This window comes from Branchiostoma lanceolatum, chromosome 3 (genome assembly GCF_035083965.1).
Source record: "Branchiostoma lanceolatum isolate klBraLanc5 chromosome 3, klBraLanc5.hap2, whole genome shotgun sequence".
NCBI classification, from domain to species: Eukaryota; Metazoa; Chordata; class Leptocardii; order Amphioxiformes; family Branchiostomatidae; genus Branchiostoma; species Branchiostoma lanceolatum.
Window position 1 is genome coordinate 337,784 of NC_089724.1, and position 20,618 is coordinate 358,401.

The following is a 20,618-nucleotide window of genomic DNA, read 5'->3' on the forward strand; positions in this document are numbered from 1 at the left end:
ATAATGTACTTGAAATTGTCTTTCTGCTGGTGATTTTCCTTCTCCCCCCTTTAAGAATTTACTAATGGTATCTCCTGTTCCTGAACTTTGATGTTTCTTTTGGTGCGAAATTGTCAATATTTTGGGGAGCAACCAGTCAATATCTTGGGGAAGGGGACAAGTAATGAGAGGATGAAAGGTTTTTGACTGGTAATTGATAATTGCATTATGCACAATATGCAAACATCTATTAAAACATAGAAGAAAAAATTTCACCTGAAAAAAAGAATCCTGACTGTTCAGATACTGTCCCGTTGGCTTCCCCTGTTGAGGCGTTACTGGTTGGTCCCCAGTTTACTTATGAGATCAATATTTCTGACTGATGACATTTGTGAGTGACGTTGTCGTCTTGCCGCCCTTACAGGTCCCACGCTGAACCCTGCAGCTGATAGACACTCACAGGTACGTACTACCACTTTACTTCCGTCACTTAAACAGTCAAACCTGCTCGGGCAACCACCTCCAGTCTCAAGCTGCATTTAAACATAGTTAACCCCACCCTGTCCTCAGCAGCCATTTTCCTCAGTCCCTTGAGAGGTTGCTGAAACCAGGTTTGACTGTAGGGTATAACTGTCCCTAAGTATGACATGTATGCTAGTAGATGGCAGAATGTACGATTTTTCTTCACTGGTTCTGTGGTTAAATTTCTCTGGGAGTCGTGTTGGCCCTGGAGCCGGGAGCTGGCCTGTATAGGACTGTCCTGAAAACAGTCTGGCCTCCAGGCTAGGAGCTGGCCTGTGTAGGACTGTTCTGAAAACAGTCTGGCCTCCAGGCTAGGAGCTGGCCTGTGTTGGACTGTCCTGAAAACAGTCTGGCCTCCAGGCTAGGAGCTGGCCTGTATAGGACTGTCCTGAAAACAGTCTGGCCTCCAGGCTAGGAGCTGGCCTGTGTAGGACTGTCCTGAAAACAGTCTGGCCTCCAGGCTAGGAGCTGGCCTGTGTTGGACTGTCCTGAAAACAGTCTGGCCTCCAGGCTAAAATCTCACCGAGTACTTAACGTATGCTGGAATGGTCGTATGTTTCTTCATCAGATCAACTGCAGTGTAGCATACAGTCCAACTAGCCTGAGATGTACACAGGGGAAGTGCATGTGATGACAGGCCAGGACGTTGAACTCTAGTCGTTTAACCCTTGGACTGTGACACAGGAAGTGCATGTGATGACAGGCCAGGACGTTGAACTCTAGTCGTTTAACCCTTGGACTGTGACACAGGAAGTGCATGTGATGACAGGCCAGGACGTTGAACTCTAGTCGTTTAACCCTTGGACTGTGACCTGCCACAATCAGGGCTTTCTAGTGAGGAAGTTTGGCTGGTATTTACAGGTGGTTGGTGTCCTTCTGGTTATCTTTATCACTTACAGTCAGCTTCACTGCAAAGCATTGAGGGACTGGGGAGAATGTGGACTGCACATTCTGATTCTGTCCATCTCTGATGTGATTGAATACTGATATATTCGTTACTTGTGTTTGCAGTGCCATGTCATTGATTTCTGATTTTATATTGGAATGGAATGTTGTTAACAGTGTGCGTGAGTGAGATCCTGCTCCAGATTCGATATGCTAATGGTATATTTGTGTACTTGCAGTGGGATTTGTAAGTTTATATTAGAATGTTATAAGTGTTGTCTGTGGATGAGTTCTGGTCCCAGATTTAATGCCAGGATGCTTGCCGACATCTGATATGCAGCTGTACTTTGACCTTGGAGAATTGATCAGTTTGACCTTTTGTGTCATTGTAAGTTGTCTATGTTACATAGTTGTAAATGAATAAACCCCCCTCTCCCCCCGCATTGAACACGGTCCATCAAAATGAACGGTCCCTACTCTTACATTGCACACAAACACTGATAGGAGGGCAGTTTGGTAAAACTAGTGCTTCAGAAGTCTATGCAGTTACACAAGTCAAATGTGAACATTTTGTACTGTGATAGTTTAACTCTCTGTAACTTATCTGTTATCGCCTGTCTCTTTTTTCTTCTGTTCTTTAGCATCACTACCAGATTATATCAGATTACATGTAGATAAGAGCTGTGTACCTAAACAGATTTTAGCTAAAGGTACAGGTACACATAGTGGTGTGGATCTAAACCCGAGTTTAGGTTTAGGTTCGGACTCGAGTCCAGAGGTTTAGGTTCAGGTCCGGACTTGAAAGTCCGGACCTGAACACTAATTTTGGAATATTTTTTCGTGTTACATGTAAAATTGCATATTGGCAGATATTTTACACGTAATTTGAAAACTATATATACGGAATTATATACAGTCAAACCTGCCTATAGCGGTCACTCAAGGGACTGGCCAAAATCGACCGCTATGGACAGGTGGCCGCTCTATAGAAACGGTTGATTTTGACCACGAGCAATAAGTGGCACACTGAGAAACATTTATTCACATACTATACATGTACTGTGTACAGTCAAACTTGGTCTACCGACCACTTCCACAAGACGACGATCGCCGCCAGATGACTGCTTTCGGTCGGTCCCGATTTTTTCACAAGCATATTATTTAAGTCCAAGTCGATCCATCGATCCGCCCCCAAACCGGAGCACATGCGACCAAAATGTTGCCGAAGACAACCGTGTCAATTTCAATTGCGCGGTGACATCATTTATCGGCAAAAAATTGCGGAATATCACGGTAAGATCAGCCTGTTTGGGTTGGAGTCCTTGACGGCGGGGGAAAAACAAAATGGCGCTTGAGGTCATAGGGTCATTAGGATAGTCTACTGTAATGTAGGTGTGGGGTATGATTTTACTCTACATTGGATAGTACAATATGTAAACTTATTTCGTCAAAGAAGTTCTTTGAATAAAGAGAACACATAAATAAAGAATTGATGAATTTGATGACTTTGTAACCTTTTTTAGAGGATAAAAGGCGTCTGTATTATTTTTAACAAACTGCTCGCCCATGCTACTACTAGTGAAGTAACCCAAGTAAACAAAGCGTCACCAACATGTTTCTGGCGTCTAAGCGGTTTTGGAAATTCAAAACCCTCACCAGGGGCATAATAAAACCATAGACAACATTTTCATGGGTAACACTGATATAAAAAAAGTATAATGACAATATTTTTCTGCCGAAATTTGTAAGAAATCTTGCGGCGACCATGCGCCGGGACCGTTATCGGCAGTGTTTCCAGACCCGCGGGACCGAAAACCGTGTGGCCGCGACCGCGTTGGACAGTGACCGCTATAGACGAATTCTTAATGCTTACGTCAATGGGGAAAATCCAAGGGACCGACAAAAAGTGACCACTATGGGCAGGTGGCCGCTATGCAAAGGTGACCGCTAATACAGGTTTGACTGTACAGTCAGTAATTTACACAAAAGTTCAGTTAAACACAAAAACAGCAATGTTTTAATATTTTTATAGTGCAAATTTCACGATTTAAGGAAGGTTTAAGATGGTTTAAAACAAAAAGGAGTGTATGAGTGAGAGAATTTTTTTTCAAGTCCGGACTTGTTTCCAGACGTTAAGGTTTTTTTGGACTTGAACCTAAATGTTTTACAAGTCCGGAACCGGTCCGGCCGGACCGATCCGCACCACTAGGTACACAGGTTTAAGAACAGGTAAAGGTACACGGGTTTAGGTCCAGACCTGTACCTGAACTACATGTACTTGTTCAATTAATGGCTCATTTTCAATAAGGACAAAAGCATGTTTGAACTGATAACAACATAATATTCAATTGTGTTACATTTTTTTGTGAAAGAAAATTTGACTCCAGCCTTGCAAATGTACTAGGTGTTCTTCTGTGCTGCAGTATACTTCGTATCTATTGAATAGTATAGATGTGCAGGGGTTCATCTAAATCGGGAAAGAGGGGCGCTGCGCCCTCTTGTTTCAGCCCAGCGCCCCCTTGTCGAATCCAGATTCTAGCTTAATATCCAGCATACAGCCTTCCCTCAGCGATCAATTCTTCCATAAATACATAGAATTTGCTCCCTTGCCTGTGTGCGCTCCCTCTTATTCAATTTTTCTAGAAAAACCCCTGATGTGGCTTCAGTGCATTGCAATGGTAATTTCATGGTAATTTTATGTGTCAAGTTGCCATCCCCTGACCTGTCGTCCCAGTCAGGCTTGACCTGATTAGAACTGGTCCAGTACCGGTACAGCAGGGTTCCAGTATTCTGGACCTGTACCTGATTGATTGTACAGCGCTGTACGAGTACATTTCTGTGCAGTGCCTTTGAGATCGACACTGGCCCTCTTCCCCTCAACATTTCCCAAAGAGTCTTGAGTCCACTCCCGGTGTTCACGCCCATCTCTGGGTTGACATTTGTCTGCTCCCATCCAGAGAACCACGCTCTCCTCTGTTGATCTCCTTCCCTGATCTCTTTCTAAAATGGTTGAAAGCTTGTCCGACGTTTTCTCCTCAATGAATTTCACTTCCTAACCGTTTTTTTCTGTCTCACTCATAGTTCGGAACCCATGTTGTTGATTTTCATTGCTAATTTTTAGGTTGAGAAAAGGAAAGTACATTTTCATCAATTTCATGAAGTCCAGATTTTTTTGGACAAATGGGGTGAAATGTTTTCCGTCCCATTCCAAGCAAATTCCCATCCTGGGAGGGCCGGGTTCTGGAGACGGCGGTGCTTCCCAAGCTGAGACGCACGCTGCTTCGTCAGAGCTGCATCGTTATCGTGTAGGAACCACGGCGCTCTCTCTCCAGACGATTAATGTCCGTCTGCTCTGCTGGTCGCGATCGCAGCGAGTCTTAGACTTGCCCCGGGCTCCTGTAAGATAGATGTATGCATGTTCCCCGTGTCCCGTACAATAGCTGTGGGGAGGGGGGCAGCTCCTGTAGGACAGATTTGTGCATGTTCCCTGTGTCCCCGCAGTACAATAGCTGTGGGGAGGGGGGCAGCTCGTGTGACCGGGGCTCCTGTAAGACAGATTTGTGCATGTTCCCTGTCTGTGTCCCGTACAATAGCTGTGGGGAGGGGGGCATCCCGTGTGACCGGGGCTTTGTTGTGCGGACAGCAGGGGGGTCGACAGGCCGTCACCGCTGGTTAGCAGGAGTCGCCGCCTCCACTGGTCCTGAATGGAACCCGCATTCCGACCCAGGTTCTTTTGAAGTGAAAACTGGGAGGAACAGGAAAATTGTCCGTTCTGAGGCTGTAGAGTGTTGTTGGCCCAGCTCGCCAGGAAGGGAAAACTGCAGCTTTTGGTTTTTAGGTAGATTTTTTACCGGGGAAGGGAGAAAAATGAGATTTATGGGCGGCCTGTCGAGTTTGTGGTTTTGGGCATGAAATATTCAGGGTAAAATGTCGCCGCGTCTGTCGGGCCGGCCTCATTTCCCATTCCCCCGGCGCATGGAGCGCGTTGGGAGAATATGGACGCCCATCACGGAAATCACGCCGATTTCAGGCCGGCCCTCGTCAATCTTAATTACCGCCAGGTCGGATGTCACAGTGCGACGTGGGAAATAATCAGGTAAAACTGGGGGGACTAAATTTCCCTGTAAGTGCAGGTGGGATGTTACGGTGCGACGTGGGAAATTATCACGTAAAACTGGGGGGACTGCAGTTTCCCTGTAAGTGCAGGTGGGAGGCTTCCACGGCGGCAGTTTTATGGCACGTATCCATCAGGCAGGCAGAGCAGTTTGCAGTTATTCTGGTCAGACTCATGCAGGGTGATGGATAGACTAGGTGAGCTGAGGGGGGGGGGGTCAGCTGGAGGGGGGCTAGCTTGAGGGGGGTCTGACGTTCATTTTTGGGAACAGTTTCACTGGTGCACTAACCCACAAATTGTGATGCACAGAAAAATAAATTGGTGCACAATAGGCAGGTATGCAGGCGTGCGGTACTACTACGAGAATGTCAGCAAAATCAATAATAATAATAACTTTATTGCAAGTTCATGCCCGAAGGCTAATTGCAGACAAACAAGTACATGGGAATACATGGGAATCAAAAATAGTTATCTAGACTACTGTCAAAGTTCTAAGCTAACTAAGGTTGACTATGGTTGGGTTTGACTTCTTTTTTGAAGGCAGTGGAAAATGAAGAGACCCACGTTTTTCATCGTAAGTGGGTTTGTTGATTTTAGTAGTGATATGGATTTTTGTAAGCTATTCAAATGGTGAAAGCCAGGAGAATTAACGGAAGCAGTTTTATATAAATCGTTTCTTTCGGCCTCATATAGAGGGCATTGGCAAAGGAAATGTATTTCATTTTCCACTGCGTTCATTGTACAAAACTTACACATTCTCTCGTGAGCGGGCAGCTTTTTATATCTACCCTTTTCTATTTCTAGTGGATGTGCACTTATTCGTATCTTACACACAGCTGACCGTTGTTCAAAATCTTTGTTGGAAAGATATTTTTCCATTGAGTATTCTGTTTTAACATTCCTATAAAATCTTAACTTACTGTCATCGATAGATAATTTATAAAGAAAACTTTGAATGTAAATGTCGGTCAGCCTTTTTCTTAACAATGTACATATATATTGTATGTCTAGATCGAGATTGTTGGCGTTCCAGATAAAGGAGTATCCGCTATTGTCAAGTACATCTTTCACATGTTGTAACCAGTTTTTCTTGTTGCTATTCACTTGGGAAGACTGTTGATACAATAGAGCATCTACTTGTAAAGGATGAGTCAAAGGATCGAGTTGTCTGAGGCGCAACCAATACTTAACTATGCGGATTGACACATCTAAATCTACCGGGAACACTCCAAGCTCTGCTTTACTTGCTATATTACTGGAATTTCGGTGCACTCCAAGAATATTTTTACAGAAACGGCTCTGCATAGTTTCAATCGGACACCTGTCATTCAAATGGTCCTTGCCCCAAACTTCACTGCCATATAACATAATAGATTTAACACACACATCAAATATTCTTAACAGAGCCTTAGGGGACAGAGGTGAGCGAAAGAGCGGTTTGAGACTGAAAAGGGCTTTGCGTGCTTTTAAGGACAACTGTTTTTTTGCTAAGGAAAAAGTGCCTGATGAGGACAACAATAGTCCCAGATAACAATAAGAATTTGTTATTTCAATAGTATCTGAGCCAAAGGAAAATTTCACATTTTTTACTGATCGTCCAGATTTGTTGAAAATTACAACTTTAGTTTTCTTCATGTTTAATTGTAGTTTCCATTTTGTACAGAACATGTTCAGTCTGTCCAAGGCATGTTGTAATCCTTTTTCCGACTCTGAAAATATCACGACATCATCAGCATATAATAAACAAGGAACAAGTAAATTGTGTAGAGTGGGGGGTTCACAGTCGGGATTATCTAATTCTTTGACTAAATCATTTATGAATAAGTTAAAAAGTGTGGGAGAGAGGTTACATCCCTGTCTCACGCCTCTATCAGTAATGAATAATGGTGTAAAACCCGCAGAGGTTTTGACGCAGGTCTTTGGATTAGAATACATTGATGTAAGTAAACTATAGAATTTACCACCTATTCCCGAACTTAGTAATTTGTAACGGAGTCCCTCTCTCCACACACAGTCAAATGCTTTTCTAAAATCTACAAAACATGCATATAAACGTTTGTTAGTATTGGTGTGTTTAGATATTAACGAGTCAATGACAAACAGATTATCGCTTGTCCTAAAGTTTTTCCTGAAACCTGACCTTACTGCCTCTCTTCATGCAGAGCTTAGATTTCAAACTCCTATAACATGTGCATGTACTAGTGTGCGTAGTGAATATATACATGTACTGATGTGCAGTAGGTGCACTGCTGCACACAGTTAATACTCCAATTTCTGGTGCACAAAAGTACATGATTTTACACGCAGTGTTTCCAGCCCTTACAAATCACCTTTGGGCAGGTTTACAAATTGCCTCAGCTTTGGATGCATGGAATGATGTTCTATATTAATCTTAAGTTTGGAGACAAATTCCTTTTGAATGGTTCTTTCTAATGTGGTGTTCCAGATTTTGACACAGAATTTATGTTTTATTCATGATCTTTATGTTATAGATTTTATTGAATTTTACATTTTGTACCAGTTTTAGGGACAGTCACACATACAAAAAATTATGTGTCACTCACTATCACCAACATATTTTATAGTTCTTATATATTTATTGTCCCAGATATTGTCCTCATATGTTTTATTCATAAGCATCAAATAACGTTAGTTTTATAGTTTTCACATTTAACAAATTGTCCCAGATTCATCTGCTGTCATATTTTATTCACATCCACAAAAAAGGAATGTAGAACAACAATATGTTAATTTTGTTATTCCAAAAGACAGTAACTGTTACTCAGATGTTTCATCCGCTGTCTTTCATAAGTACAGGAAAGAACTGGATTGATATGGTGATATGAGGTGAAAACAATTTATGATGGTTAGTTCTGTTATTGTTTCATTATAAGGCCAAACCAATTTAATTTCTTGGTTAAGGATTTTAATTTGCAATTTTATTTTTAGGAACAAGAAAATCATGAAAACAGAAGGCTGAGGTGAAAACTTGCACCTGACCCTGTTCACTCCCTGAAACTGTTTGCACCAAAGTACAAACTTTCCTCTGAGATTCTGTTTTCATGTTGATTTTGGCATTTAGCATTTTTTCAAAAAATCTGTTAACCAAGAAATTAAATTGGTGTGGCCTTATGTAGATTCCGACATTATCAAGACGAATTCACTTCAGTTTCTTGGATTTTTATATATTGTTCCAGATTCAAATGTAGACATTATATCTTACTCATATTAGACATAAGCATCAATAAACACCCATCTTCATATTTTCTGTATTGTCCCAGGTTTGGACGCTGCTGTCATAATATTTTATTCAGAACCACCAGGACGAATGTAGAGCCCAAATTTGTGACATTATTGTCACAGACGTAGATTCAGGTCCAAATTTGTGACATTATTGTCCCAGATGTAGATTCAGGTCCAAATTTGTGACATTATTGTCCCAGACGTAGATTCAGGTCCAAATTTGTGACATTATTGTCCCAGACGTAGATTCAGGTCCAAATTTGTGACATTATTGTCCCAGACGTAGATTCAGGTCCAAATTTGTGACATTATTGTCCCAGACGTAGATTCAGGCCCAAATTTGTGACATTATTGTCCCAGACGTAGATTCAGGTCCAAATTTGTGACATTATTGTCCCAGACGTAGATTCAGGTCCAAATTTGTGACATTATTGTCCCAGACGTAGATTCAGGTCCAAATTTGTGACATTATTGTCCCAGACGTAGATTCAGGTCCAAATTTGTGACATTATTGTCCCAGACGTAGATTCAGGTCCAAATTTGTGACATTATTGTCCCAGACGTAGATTCAGGTCCAAATTTGTGACATTATTGTCCCAGACGTAGATTCAGGTCCAAATTTGTGACATTATTGTCCCAGACGTAGATTCAGGCCCAAATTTGTGACATTATTGTCACAGACGTAGATTCAGGTCCAAATTTGTGACATTATTGTCCCAGACGTAGATTCAGGTCCAAATTTGTGACATTATTGTCCCAGACGTAGATTCAGGCCCAAATTTGTGACATTATTGTCCCAGACGTAGATTCAGGCATTACCTTGGGACAGATTCAATCCAATAACCCTGCATTTTCCATACTAACCCAGATTCTGACACGAGTATTATATTTTATTCATAAACATTAAGACGTATCCAGTCGTTTTAGCCCTTGTATTTTACATATTGTCCCAGTTTTGGACGCAGACGTCATATTTTATTCACAAGCAATAAAACTCAAAAGATGTTAGAGAGGAATGCGATGTTGGTCTCAACCTAACATCGAAAGCTGTCAGGAGACGTCAGTCGTCAGGTTATTCACGTTAGCAGGTTTCCATGGCAACTTTTATTGGCACTTTTACGACGTTATACCTTTCGAGGGTTGGCAGCAGATGGGAGAAATGGGTGGAACTGAAGCGAGTGGTTTGTGATGTGGGGATGACGTGCGATGGGAGAATAATTGTTCCATAATGAACACTTAGGTGCACGCTGAGTCGTTACATCACGCTGGGTTCTTTTTATATGTTCTACGTCACGATGGGGAATAATAGCCACATTTTGTACCGTTACTAACGAATGGATCTAAGGAATGCTTGTTTGTAATAGAATGTAGGTTATGCACTATAGATATAGCAAAGAGAGAAATACACTATATAGACTTACAGAAACGATATTTCCCTTCTATCTCCACTCAAGTGCTACACATTTGAAATAAAATGAAAAAAGAGTCAAGCTAAAATTTACCATCCCAGTACTTAGCTATAGCAACGTCAGCTGTGAAATCAAAGATATTGGATTTCCCAAACAATTTGATGTTAACATTTTGCTTATTGCAATAAAGTGTGTCATAAGACAGCGTGATATCATAAATCTGATATGAAAACCAATTATTACAAATAAAGACATGATCTATGTCACTGTGATTGTTCATTTTGTTCTGATCAACATATGACTTATATTTTTCATACATACATGAACCAATGATAGAAATTCTGGCTTGATTTCCAGGTTGTTATTCTGGTGAAATGACCTTCAGGTTGGAATTTTGAAGGACACAGAGGCAGTAGGGCCAGAACAAATTATTTCCTTGGTCTGCGTGTGTGTCATGTCAAAACTTAGTGATGAAAATGGGACGAGGAGGATAACTTGAATCTGGCTACATTCCCTCCCTGAAACTGTGTACAGCGGTTCAGACTTTCCCTCAGACTCAGAGTTTTCAGCTTATTTTACAGTTTTTTTTTTTTAATCAATTCGTATGAGCCTGATGTGCCATCGATTTACGAAGAAAGGCGGTTCAATTGTTACTGTAGCAGCATTTCTTCACCCTAGGTCAGAAATATCAATGCTCAAGACAAGCATGACTTCACTGACCCATAACTAATAAGGAGAAGCAGGGGTTACGAAGGCTGCTCGGGAAATTCCCTACCCCAACACAAATGTACTGTTTCCATCCAGGAACAAACAGATGTGATTGTTGTGGCCTTAACCTGCCAGTTTCCATGTAATCAGAAATCATGTGTAGGAAAAAAGATTAAAAAGCAGAATAATTTTCGTCTTGTGCAAGATTTGTTCTTGACAATAAACAAAATGACCAAAACACGTAAGAGAGAAGCTCTACTTTTCTTGCCCAGCTCACAAGGAAAAATCAATTTGTCCTCGGCATATTTGAATAGGAAAGAGACTGGGATCACTTTGTGGTGATTTCCTGCTGAGGCCGTGAGGGTTTCCAGGCCGAGCTGCTCGGGGATTGATGTTGCCCAGCTTCCCGTGATTGGCGCATCAGAGCGCGTGGAGAGCTGCTTAGTATGCGGCAGGTGTGCAGTATGTGCTGTCTGTGCTGGGAATATTGGGGACATGCTTTACACTTTTGTGCACCTGAATTATGACTGTTGGTGCACCAGTGCACCTGTGTACGTAAAAGTATGATTATACACTAGCATTTATCTATTGGTTCTATTATCAACTTAGAGCCAGATTAGGAGTGCACAGTGTGCAGGATGTGATGAGATCCAATCGTCTACGTTGGTATGGGCATCTTGAAGGAATGGACAGGGAGAGGTGGCCCAAGAAAATCATCGGCATGACCGTGGAGGGCCGAAATCCACGAGGACGACCAAGGAAGAGATGCTGATTTTTGCTAAAAAAATTTCAGCCTCAAAATTTTGCCCGCTTTGCATGCAGAAGGGTTTCCTTTTTGCAAATTTTAGTGCTGTTGCACATCTATTTATTCTACTTACTTATTCATATATTCCTCCCCGCTCCTGTGCCAGGCTTGTTCATTGTTCCCATGGAGCCAGAGTAGGCCTTCGTAACTCTCTCAGGACTATGAATTAGGACAAATATGTCAAGCCATAGAAAACCAATAAAGCACCCAACAGCTTCCATTATTGCTTCACCCTCCCCCTACCACTACTGGTCTGTCCCCAAACACTAACCAATGAGCAGCTTGAATACTTCCTGCGCCCTCCCCTTAACACTACTGGTCTGTCCCCAAACACTGGCCAATGAGCAGCTTGCAGACTTCCTGTACCCTCCCCTCGCCACTACTGGTCTGTCCCCCTACACTTGAACACCGGCCAATGAGCAGCTTGCAGACTTCCTGTACCCTCCCCTTACCACTACTGGTCAGTCCCCAAACACTGGCCAATGAGCAGCTTGCAGTCTTCCTGAACCCTCCCCTCACCACTACTGGTCTGTCCCTATTCATATTGAAAGTTTCCAAATACCAGTCCCTCCCCTCATCATTATTGCTCTATCCCCAGTCATATGGACCAATGGCCAGCTTGAACCCTTCCCATTGACAGAGATGCCCAGTCCCCCCCCCCCTCCCCCTGAGTGACAGCCCCCCTCCCCTGAGGATGTCACCCCCATTCCCGACATGCCAGCCGCCCACTGAGCTGCCTACATCAGGAATCGGTTCCCAACTCCTGCATTCCACCAGTTTCCACACAGGAATACCAGCAGTGTATATACCTCACCCCTGCACACAGAAAACTTCCCAGAAAGTCGGATTTTCGGAAGTGTTCCATCGGTTAAAGCTGTTCCAAAGGTCACCAAGGTCAGGTAACGTTTGTTGAACTATTCCAGAGGTTACAAAACATGTCCCCAAAACTCAGCCACTGTGGAAGCTGTAAGCATGCTGCATGTTGTACATGTACATTGAACCTGTGGTTCTTAGTTTGCTGATTCAACCCTGCCTGAGTTTATCTATGCCAAGAACATCCTACTTGACTGTAAAACTCTACTTTACTCTAGTCTTCTCTATATGAACACTGGAAGTTGTCGGGTGTTGACAATGTAAGCTTCATCTGGTTCACATTCGGAAAAAAACAGATCGGGTCAGATAAATTCTTTTCCCCCATACCGACATGTACTCATTACACAATTTATAGTATCTGCATCATGCCGCCATTAACATTTATCCACCGGGTTACATAAATCTACTTCTCTGAAAAACAGTGGGTTTGAGAGATCTCCATTGCAGCACCCCCCCCCCCCCCCAGGTATGCAAGGTTCAGATATACAGGAGTGCATTACTCTGGGGGATGTTGGGTTGGACATCTGTTGGACGAACTGTATCTTTTCAGGGTGGCGGAATTATGTTGCCTGGTAGAATTATGTAAAATGATGTTTGTTACGCCTATAACATGCTTTTCATGCTGAGGTCATCATTGTGAACTTGTAGATGTTTGAATTTGTGTTGGGAATTTCTGTCAGTTGGGTAACATTATACATGGTGGTAATTTTAGTTTCTGGACAAATTTGTAAGGAATCAGCCCTTCCATTGATATAAGGATGGTGTCTGGCTCCTTGATGGGAATGTTAAAAACCAAAGTCTCCTTGTTTCAAACCAGATGCTTCACAGGTTGTTGCTTGTAGTAAAACTTCTCCTCAAGACACTTCGCCATGGAATAAAGGAATGTTCCTGTGTTTTTGGTTGGAGAAAACCTTGGGAGGTCCCAAATTCCAAACAAATCGGTTTAATAAAAGGATTCTTTGAAGCGAAGTCGCCACATGGAAACTTCAGTATTTGTGGGAATTCTGTCCTGTTTTGGGTGTTCCTGTGTTCAGCCACTGTGTACAGCAGTCCTGGACTTGGACACTCCCACAGGCGGTCGGGTCAGGTACATGTAGAGATGACTAATGACCTTGACCAGGAGACTGTACATATGATTTGGAAAGGCCATCAGGAGAGGAAACTGCTCCTTCAAGTATAGCCTGTCCTGGGGCTTCTGTAACCTGAGACGACTTGAAGACTCCACAGGTTGTGTGTCAGGTAGAGAATGTTACAGGTGACCTTGACAGGGAACATGGAGATGGGGGGGGGGTGGATAAAGACATCAGAACAGGAAACAAGAATTACGCCTGGTGGTCTACAAGTGCAGAGTTTCCCTGGAGTTTGTTAGACCCTAACGTTACATGCCAGGAATAACAGCATAGCCTCTCTCAGAACTTTCTTACAGCAATGTTTTGTTTTGAATCATCCCTTGAGAAAACAAAAAGACTAGGAAATCAGGGAATATATTGGATACAAATCCTGTGTCCCCTCCACATTTGTTGCCACTAAATAGGTCAGTGTTTTAACTTGGATGTGAAGATAACAGGTATTTTCTGTGTTTTTTAAATAATTTTTTGATTGAATTTTTTCGAAGAAGCAAATACTTGAGTTTGAGGGAATTACCATCTATTGGGAAATGATAAGCCATCAGAAAAACATGTACAGCAACATGTATTTTCTGGGGTCGATGTGTGGTGGATACAGTAAGATGTTCCAGTGATTTTCCAGAGGTGAGCAGAATGCCAGGAATGTTCCTAGATGTGTCTGGGCTTCATTAGTCAGACAGGAAACATCAGCTTACTGTAGACTCTCTTAGTTTTGCTGGAATCTTATGTCACTGTAGAAGGGGCAAAGGAGGTTTCGCAGTCTTGCTGTTAGTGTAAAACAGCAGAAATACATTCCAACTGTATATCTGCAGTGCCCTGAATTCGCTTTGAAGAGGTAGCTGTGGAAATAAAATTACCACAGCCATTTCAAGATGTATAGTATTGAAGCTAAGGGAGAGGGTTGGGATATGAGAGAGAGCAGTTATCACTTATCAACATGTAAAAATCATCAGTTATCATTATCGACATGTATAAATCATCAGTTATCACTTATCAACATGTATAAATGTATAAATCATCGGGCACAACAGGGTTTCCTTCTGGAACAGATCTGAGCAGTGCTAAGAGCTGGGTATGTACATGTATGTTTGTTAGAAGGGTGTGTGCTCTGTGGAAGATGTAATCCGTGTTGGATACAGGTCATTAATGAGGAATCCCTGGTTCGTTAACTACAAGTAATTAACGATTGATCCCTGGTTCGTTAGGTATAACGACTGGATCATTGGGTCTCTAACTGCCTGGAACACCTGATAAAATGCTTGGATGGCTTTTATGTAAGCCTGTAATTTATACCGTCTGTCAGTCCCAACTACCGGTATAGGGAATACATGATATGGAACAAAATTGTTTGATAACCAGAATTGGTAACCTTGACTTGACTTGTGATATTCCTAGACACTTTTTAACCTTTTAGATTGTAAGTAAGGGATATTTGCATCTGACCCAGTGAAGAAAATGTTTTTTACCGTCATTGTAACGTTTCATATTACATTGAATAGATTCTTTCCCTGACCAACTCATTGTTTGGGAGCCCCTTTCGTTACTTTTCATGGTTTAATCTTTCATTTTGGGTTCATGAAAATATATTTTCATTGATTTCATGTCACGAGGTTCAGATTTCTGGACGGATGGGGTGACGTTTTTGGTCCTGGTTCTGCTGCCGGTATGTTCCGACACCCCCTTACCCTAACCCTACTGACAGTACTGTACAGGGTGTAGTAACACAAGTGACAAGGGGTGTTGGAGCTTGAGGGTAGAACTGTTTTGGTTGCCCATAGATGTACAGTAGTAGCGAATAGCGGAGAGGAGACTCAGAGCTATAATAAATGAGTTGGGATTCCAGGCTATAGATGAAGAACATGTGGTGCAAGGCTACAAGCAACAGGGTCTGAGGCCAGTTCTCAAAACCTCTTTAGCAGCCTAATGTATAACCCACCCCCTCTGTTGGTCAGCCTAACACACACACCACACATACACACACACACACACACACACACACACACACATACCACACACACACACACATACCACACACACACACACACACACACACATACCACACACACACACACACACACACACACACACATACCACACACACACACACACACACATACCACACACACACACACACACACACACACATACACACACACACCACACATGTACTATAAATCAGCATGCTTGTAGCAGACATGGAGCTGTGACCTCCAACATGGTGCTGATGACCTCTAAATGCTGTTCCATGTCCAGCCCTGCCCCGCCCCCTCCCCAGTATCCCATGACCCCCTGGGGCATGAATCACTTCCTGATGTCCCCTGGACCTGTCAATCACTTCTACTGTAAATCCTGATATTTTAGCTCCACATCTGTTGGGACGATATAACAATCGTATGTGAAGATACGGCACCAAATAATTACTATTACAGCATAGAATTATTGTAAAAACAGCAAAACAAGACAAAGAAAAGGAAGAGAAAATTTCTGATGATTTTGCTGGCACCGTTCCCTGGGTCTAATTATAGTTGTGTTTTTGTAGTAAGACCACAAGGAAATAACCTGGTATCAGTTGCAGATGTTAAAATAACTTCCTGATAGCTTTAATTTCCTTGTACCCTACAACCAGGACTCCAACAAACCAACATGCAAGGTTACTGCTGTTCCTTCCACTTCACTTTTTATTGCCGTGCTGTTCGTTATATTGTTGTCATTGGCATTGTATGTCCTGTTATTTCTTCTGTATTGATTGTGATGTTAGAAGTCCGGGAAGACTAGCGGTGTGCCTTAGGGCACATCACTAATGGATTTTCTCAATAAACTCATAAACTCAAACTGCTGAAGGAGAACTTATCAGAAAAAGAGGAAGATTTCCCTCAATACAGATAATTCAGTAAACATGTGGATGAGTATAAAGAAGCCATACATCCCCCCCCCCCATGATGAGTGTGCCAATGTCTCCAGATCAAAGTATGTGTGAGTCATCCAGCCCCGCCCTAAAGCACATGGTCCTCAGCGCTGCAACTTGTGCAAGGTACAGGCTTTCTTACTTCTAATGTCTTAGAACACTACAAGGTACAGGCTTTCTTACTTCTAATGTCTTAGAACACTACAAGGTACAGGCTTTCTTACTTCTAATGTCTTAGAACACTACAAGGTACAGGCTTTCTTACTTCTAATGTCTTAGAACACTACAAGGTACAGGCTTTCTTATACTACAAGGTACAGGCTTTCTTACTTCTTATGTCTTGGAACACTACAAGGTACAGGCTTTCTTACTTCTTATGTCTTAGAACGCTGCAAGGTACAGGCTTTCTTATGTTTTGGAACACTACAAGGTATAGGCTTTCTTATAGAATTACTTATGTCTTGGAACACTGCAAGGGACTATAAGTTACCATATTCTTCTTCCTATGTCTTAGACCGCTGCAAGGTACCAGCTTTCTTAGTACTTCTTACGTCTTACTGGCTTTTATACTTATGTCTTAGAACAGTGCAGGTACTGGCTTACAATACGTTTCATGTTCTTCGTCCTACGTCGATATAGACTCATCTATGACTGCAAGGCACTGGCTTCTTACAAATCTACATATACTTCTGAGAGCCTCTGTTACTGGCTTCTTACTTACAAATCTTAGACCTTCTACCTTTAAGGTACCGGCTTTATTCTTGTCTTTTTCTAACGACCAGGCATGCCCTAGACTACTTCAAGACATCCTAAATTGTCTTTACCTCATTAACATATCTATTCAGAGTTTTGGTATAAAACCTGGTGTTCTCAGTCCTATCGTTAGTCACTGACGAAAGACAGTGGATACTGTCTGAAACGTCTGACTGTTTCAAAATCTTATCCAGTTGCTTGAGTAATATTATTTTTGGCGTATGCCCTAGAAAACTAGCTTGTTTTCATAATGTACTCATTTCCCTAATTGGCAATATTTCAAGCCAAAGTGGTAGAAGCAAGTCTGTATAATGCAAACTCCAGCTGTCCGGGGGTTTCTCTCCCCTCCCCGTGAGGTGGTTACAGGGCCACGAGCGGTCAGAAGAGGCTTGATTGAATTCAGGCTAGGTAGAAGCATGCTGTAATAGTTATCTACTGTCCTACTGTACATCTTGAAATGTTTGCAGGGGTTAAATTTTCCTCAGTGGGTTTAGAATGCCTCTCCTGAGTATTACTACTAATACTACTGTGCTAAGGAATTATTTCAGCCGCGAACTTGGAATACCACAAAAACGTCCTTTCCCCCTCTTATAGTCTTATTGCCAACTGAAGTGTCCACAAAAATAACAACCTACAGTACATAGCGCAGATTTTACATGTCCATCAGGCAGTAAGGAAGGTGATTTATGCGGTACATGACAGCTGCGTGTGTGCAGGATCATGTAATGCGCTGCTTTATTGGGCAGAATCTGATTTATTTTTACAGGTTTGTGTAGAGATAAGATCTCAGCGCTGCTGTCTGATTCTTGTTGTCCCGGGATGGGCGCGCTCTCCTAACTCACTCCTAAATTTACAACCGAGGTTGGAATACTGGATCTGTCATTTTCACTTACCTATTCATTTTCTGTTATCATTTATCGATTTATTTTATTCAGATCTGTTAAACCAGCATTGGTAAAAGTGCCTAAATTATGAGCAGATATTGAATTTTACAGGTTTCGTTTGAGATGAGATCTCAGCGCGCCGCTGTCTGATTCACGCATGTCCCGGGATCGTCGTACTTCGCTGACCCACTCGCTCGTGCACCGCTATTAACGAAACGACAGAACATCGTCTGCATAATTAATGAGGGAGAGTGACGGGCTTGATATGTCTCTATAGTATCAATACAGCTGGGTGGTATGGTGGTGTCTGAATTTACAACCGAGGCTGGGATAGAGGATCTGTCATTTTTACTTACTTAATTCTTATCTGTTATTATATATTGATTTTATTATGTTTCATTCAAGCAATGCAAGCATGGGGGGGAAGCATAGAGAGCCTAGATTATTATCTTCTGCTCCTGAAATAACAAAACAACATCCACAGACACCTCTGCCACCTTTCAACACACTTATGGAGCCTGGGGACAGGGCAGTACTGGTTAGGGGAGGGTGTATGAAGGGACTGTTCATTACCATTTAGGGGTAGGTGTGTTCATGGAGCCTGGGGATGGTGCAGCAGGGGTTAGGAGAGGGTGTAGATTTGCAGGGACTGTTCATTGCTGGTTAGGGTGTATGGACAGGTTTTGTTTCAGAAGTGTCGAACACGCCTATGTTTTTTGAACTCGAAAGTCTGGGGCTTTGTTGCCATTTTATTGTTGATTAAAGTAAAAGAAATTGAAGATGGAACAGTTACAGAGACCACGCCAGGGATATTTCCTGCTAGGCAGCTCCAAATGTAGTCTGTATAACGCAAACTCCAGCTGTCCGGGGATTTCTGTCCCCTCCTCTTGGGCAGCTATGCAGTTACAGGGCGGCAAGCCGTTACAGGAGCTTGATTGAGTTCAGGCTACTCCAAATGGAATTCTGCTCCAGTGTTGGAATGTGATGGAAGCCAGGGGAATGTAGGAGGTATGCGGAGATGGTATCTTCATGGTGGTGCCTCACCCCTCCCTGTTCCAAGTGTCTGTACACTGTAAAGTCAGGTATGTTTAGGGAATGGATGTCTTAGTAGGACGGCAAGGGAGATTTTTGTGGTGTTTGAAGTTTGCAGTTGAATCTATTGAATAGTACAGAAATATGAAACATATATATTTGCTGTGTTATGATTTCACTGATTGAGGTCACTGCAAAAGTAAAGTTTTTAAGGTTTACAGTAGTTCTGATCCCTTTTGATAGTGTAGGGTTGGTCAAAAGTGACTAGTCTAGCTTGGGGCAGGCAGGTAGCCAGCTATCTGACCCAGCAGTTGTACATGTACAAAATGTATCTGGGTCCATCATTTTCTGCCCTGAATACACACACACAGACATCTCCCCGTCCTATCATGGTCCGAAGTGGGGTGTTGACATGTGAGATTTGTGGGGCCAACCCCAGGAAATAGCAGCTCCAGATATCAGCGCAGCGGGATAACAAGGCATTATCCATGGGCCATGGGGAGGAGGGGGATAACAAGGCATTATCCATGGGCCATGGGGAGGAGGGGGATAACAAGGCATTATCCATGGGCCATGGGGAGGAGGGCGATAACAAGGCATTATCCATGGGCCATGGGGAGGAGGGGGATAACAAGGCATTATCCATGGGCCATGGGGAGGAGGGGGATAACAAGGCATTATCTATGGGCCATGGGGAGGAGGGGGATAACAAGGCATTATCCATGGGCCATGGGGAGGAGGGGGATAACAAGGCATTATCCATGGGCCATGGGGAGGAGGGGGATAACAAGGCATTATCCATGGGCCACGGGTAGGAGGGGGATAACAAGGCATTATCCATGGGCCATGGGGAGGAGGGCGATAACAAGGCATTATCCATGGGCCATGGGGAGGAGGGGGATAACAAGGCATTATCCATGGGCCATGGGGAGGAGGGGGATAACAAGGCATTATCCATGGGCCACGGGTAGGAGGGGGATAACAAGGCATTATCCATGGGCCATGGGGAGGAGGGCGATAACAAGGCATTTTCCATGGGCCATGGGGAGGAGGGGGATAACAAGGCATTATCCATGGGCCATGGGGAGGAGGGGGATAACAAGGCATTATCCATGGGCCATGGGGAGGAGGGCGATAACAAGGCATTATCCATGGGCCATGGGGAGGAGGGGGATAATAAGGCATTATCCATGGGCCATGGGGAGGAGGGGGATAACAAGGCATTATCCATGGGCCATGGGGAGGAGGGGGATAACAAGGCATTATCCATGGGCCATGGGGAGGAGGGCGATAACAAGGCATTTTCCATGGGCCATGGGGAGGAGGGGGATAACAAGGAATTATCCATGGGCCATGGGGAGGAGGGGGATAACAAGGCA

At 43.0% G+C, this 20,618-nt stretch overlaps 1 protein-coding gene across 3 annotated transcripts in view; it reads left to right on the forward strand.

Annotated features, from left to right (window-relative positions):
• The window catches only part of LOC136429609 (fibrous sheath CABYR-binding protein-like), a 69,284-nt gene that overhangs the window by 16,182 nt on the left and 32,484 nt on the right, over nucleotides 1-20,618 (forward strand). For 2 of the 3 annotated variants that reach the window (XM_066419490.1, XM_066419492.1), the window contains exon 2: nucleotides 404-441. The exons of the other annotated variant lie outside the window; for it this stretch is intronic. The gene's annotated coding sequence lies outside the window, so the exon portion shown is untranslated. The remainder of the gene's footprint in view (nucleotides 1-403; nucleotides 442-20,618) is intronic. 3 annotated transcript variants of the gene reach the window in all.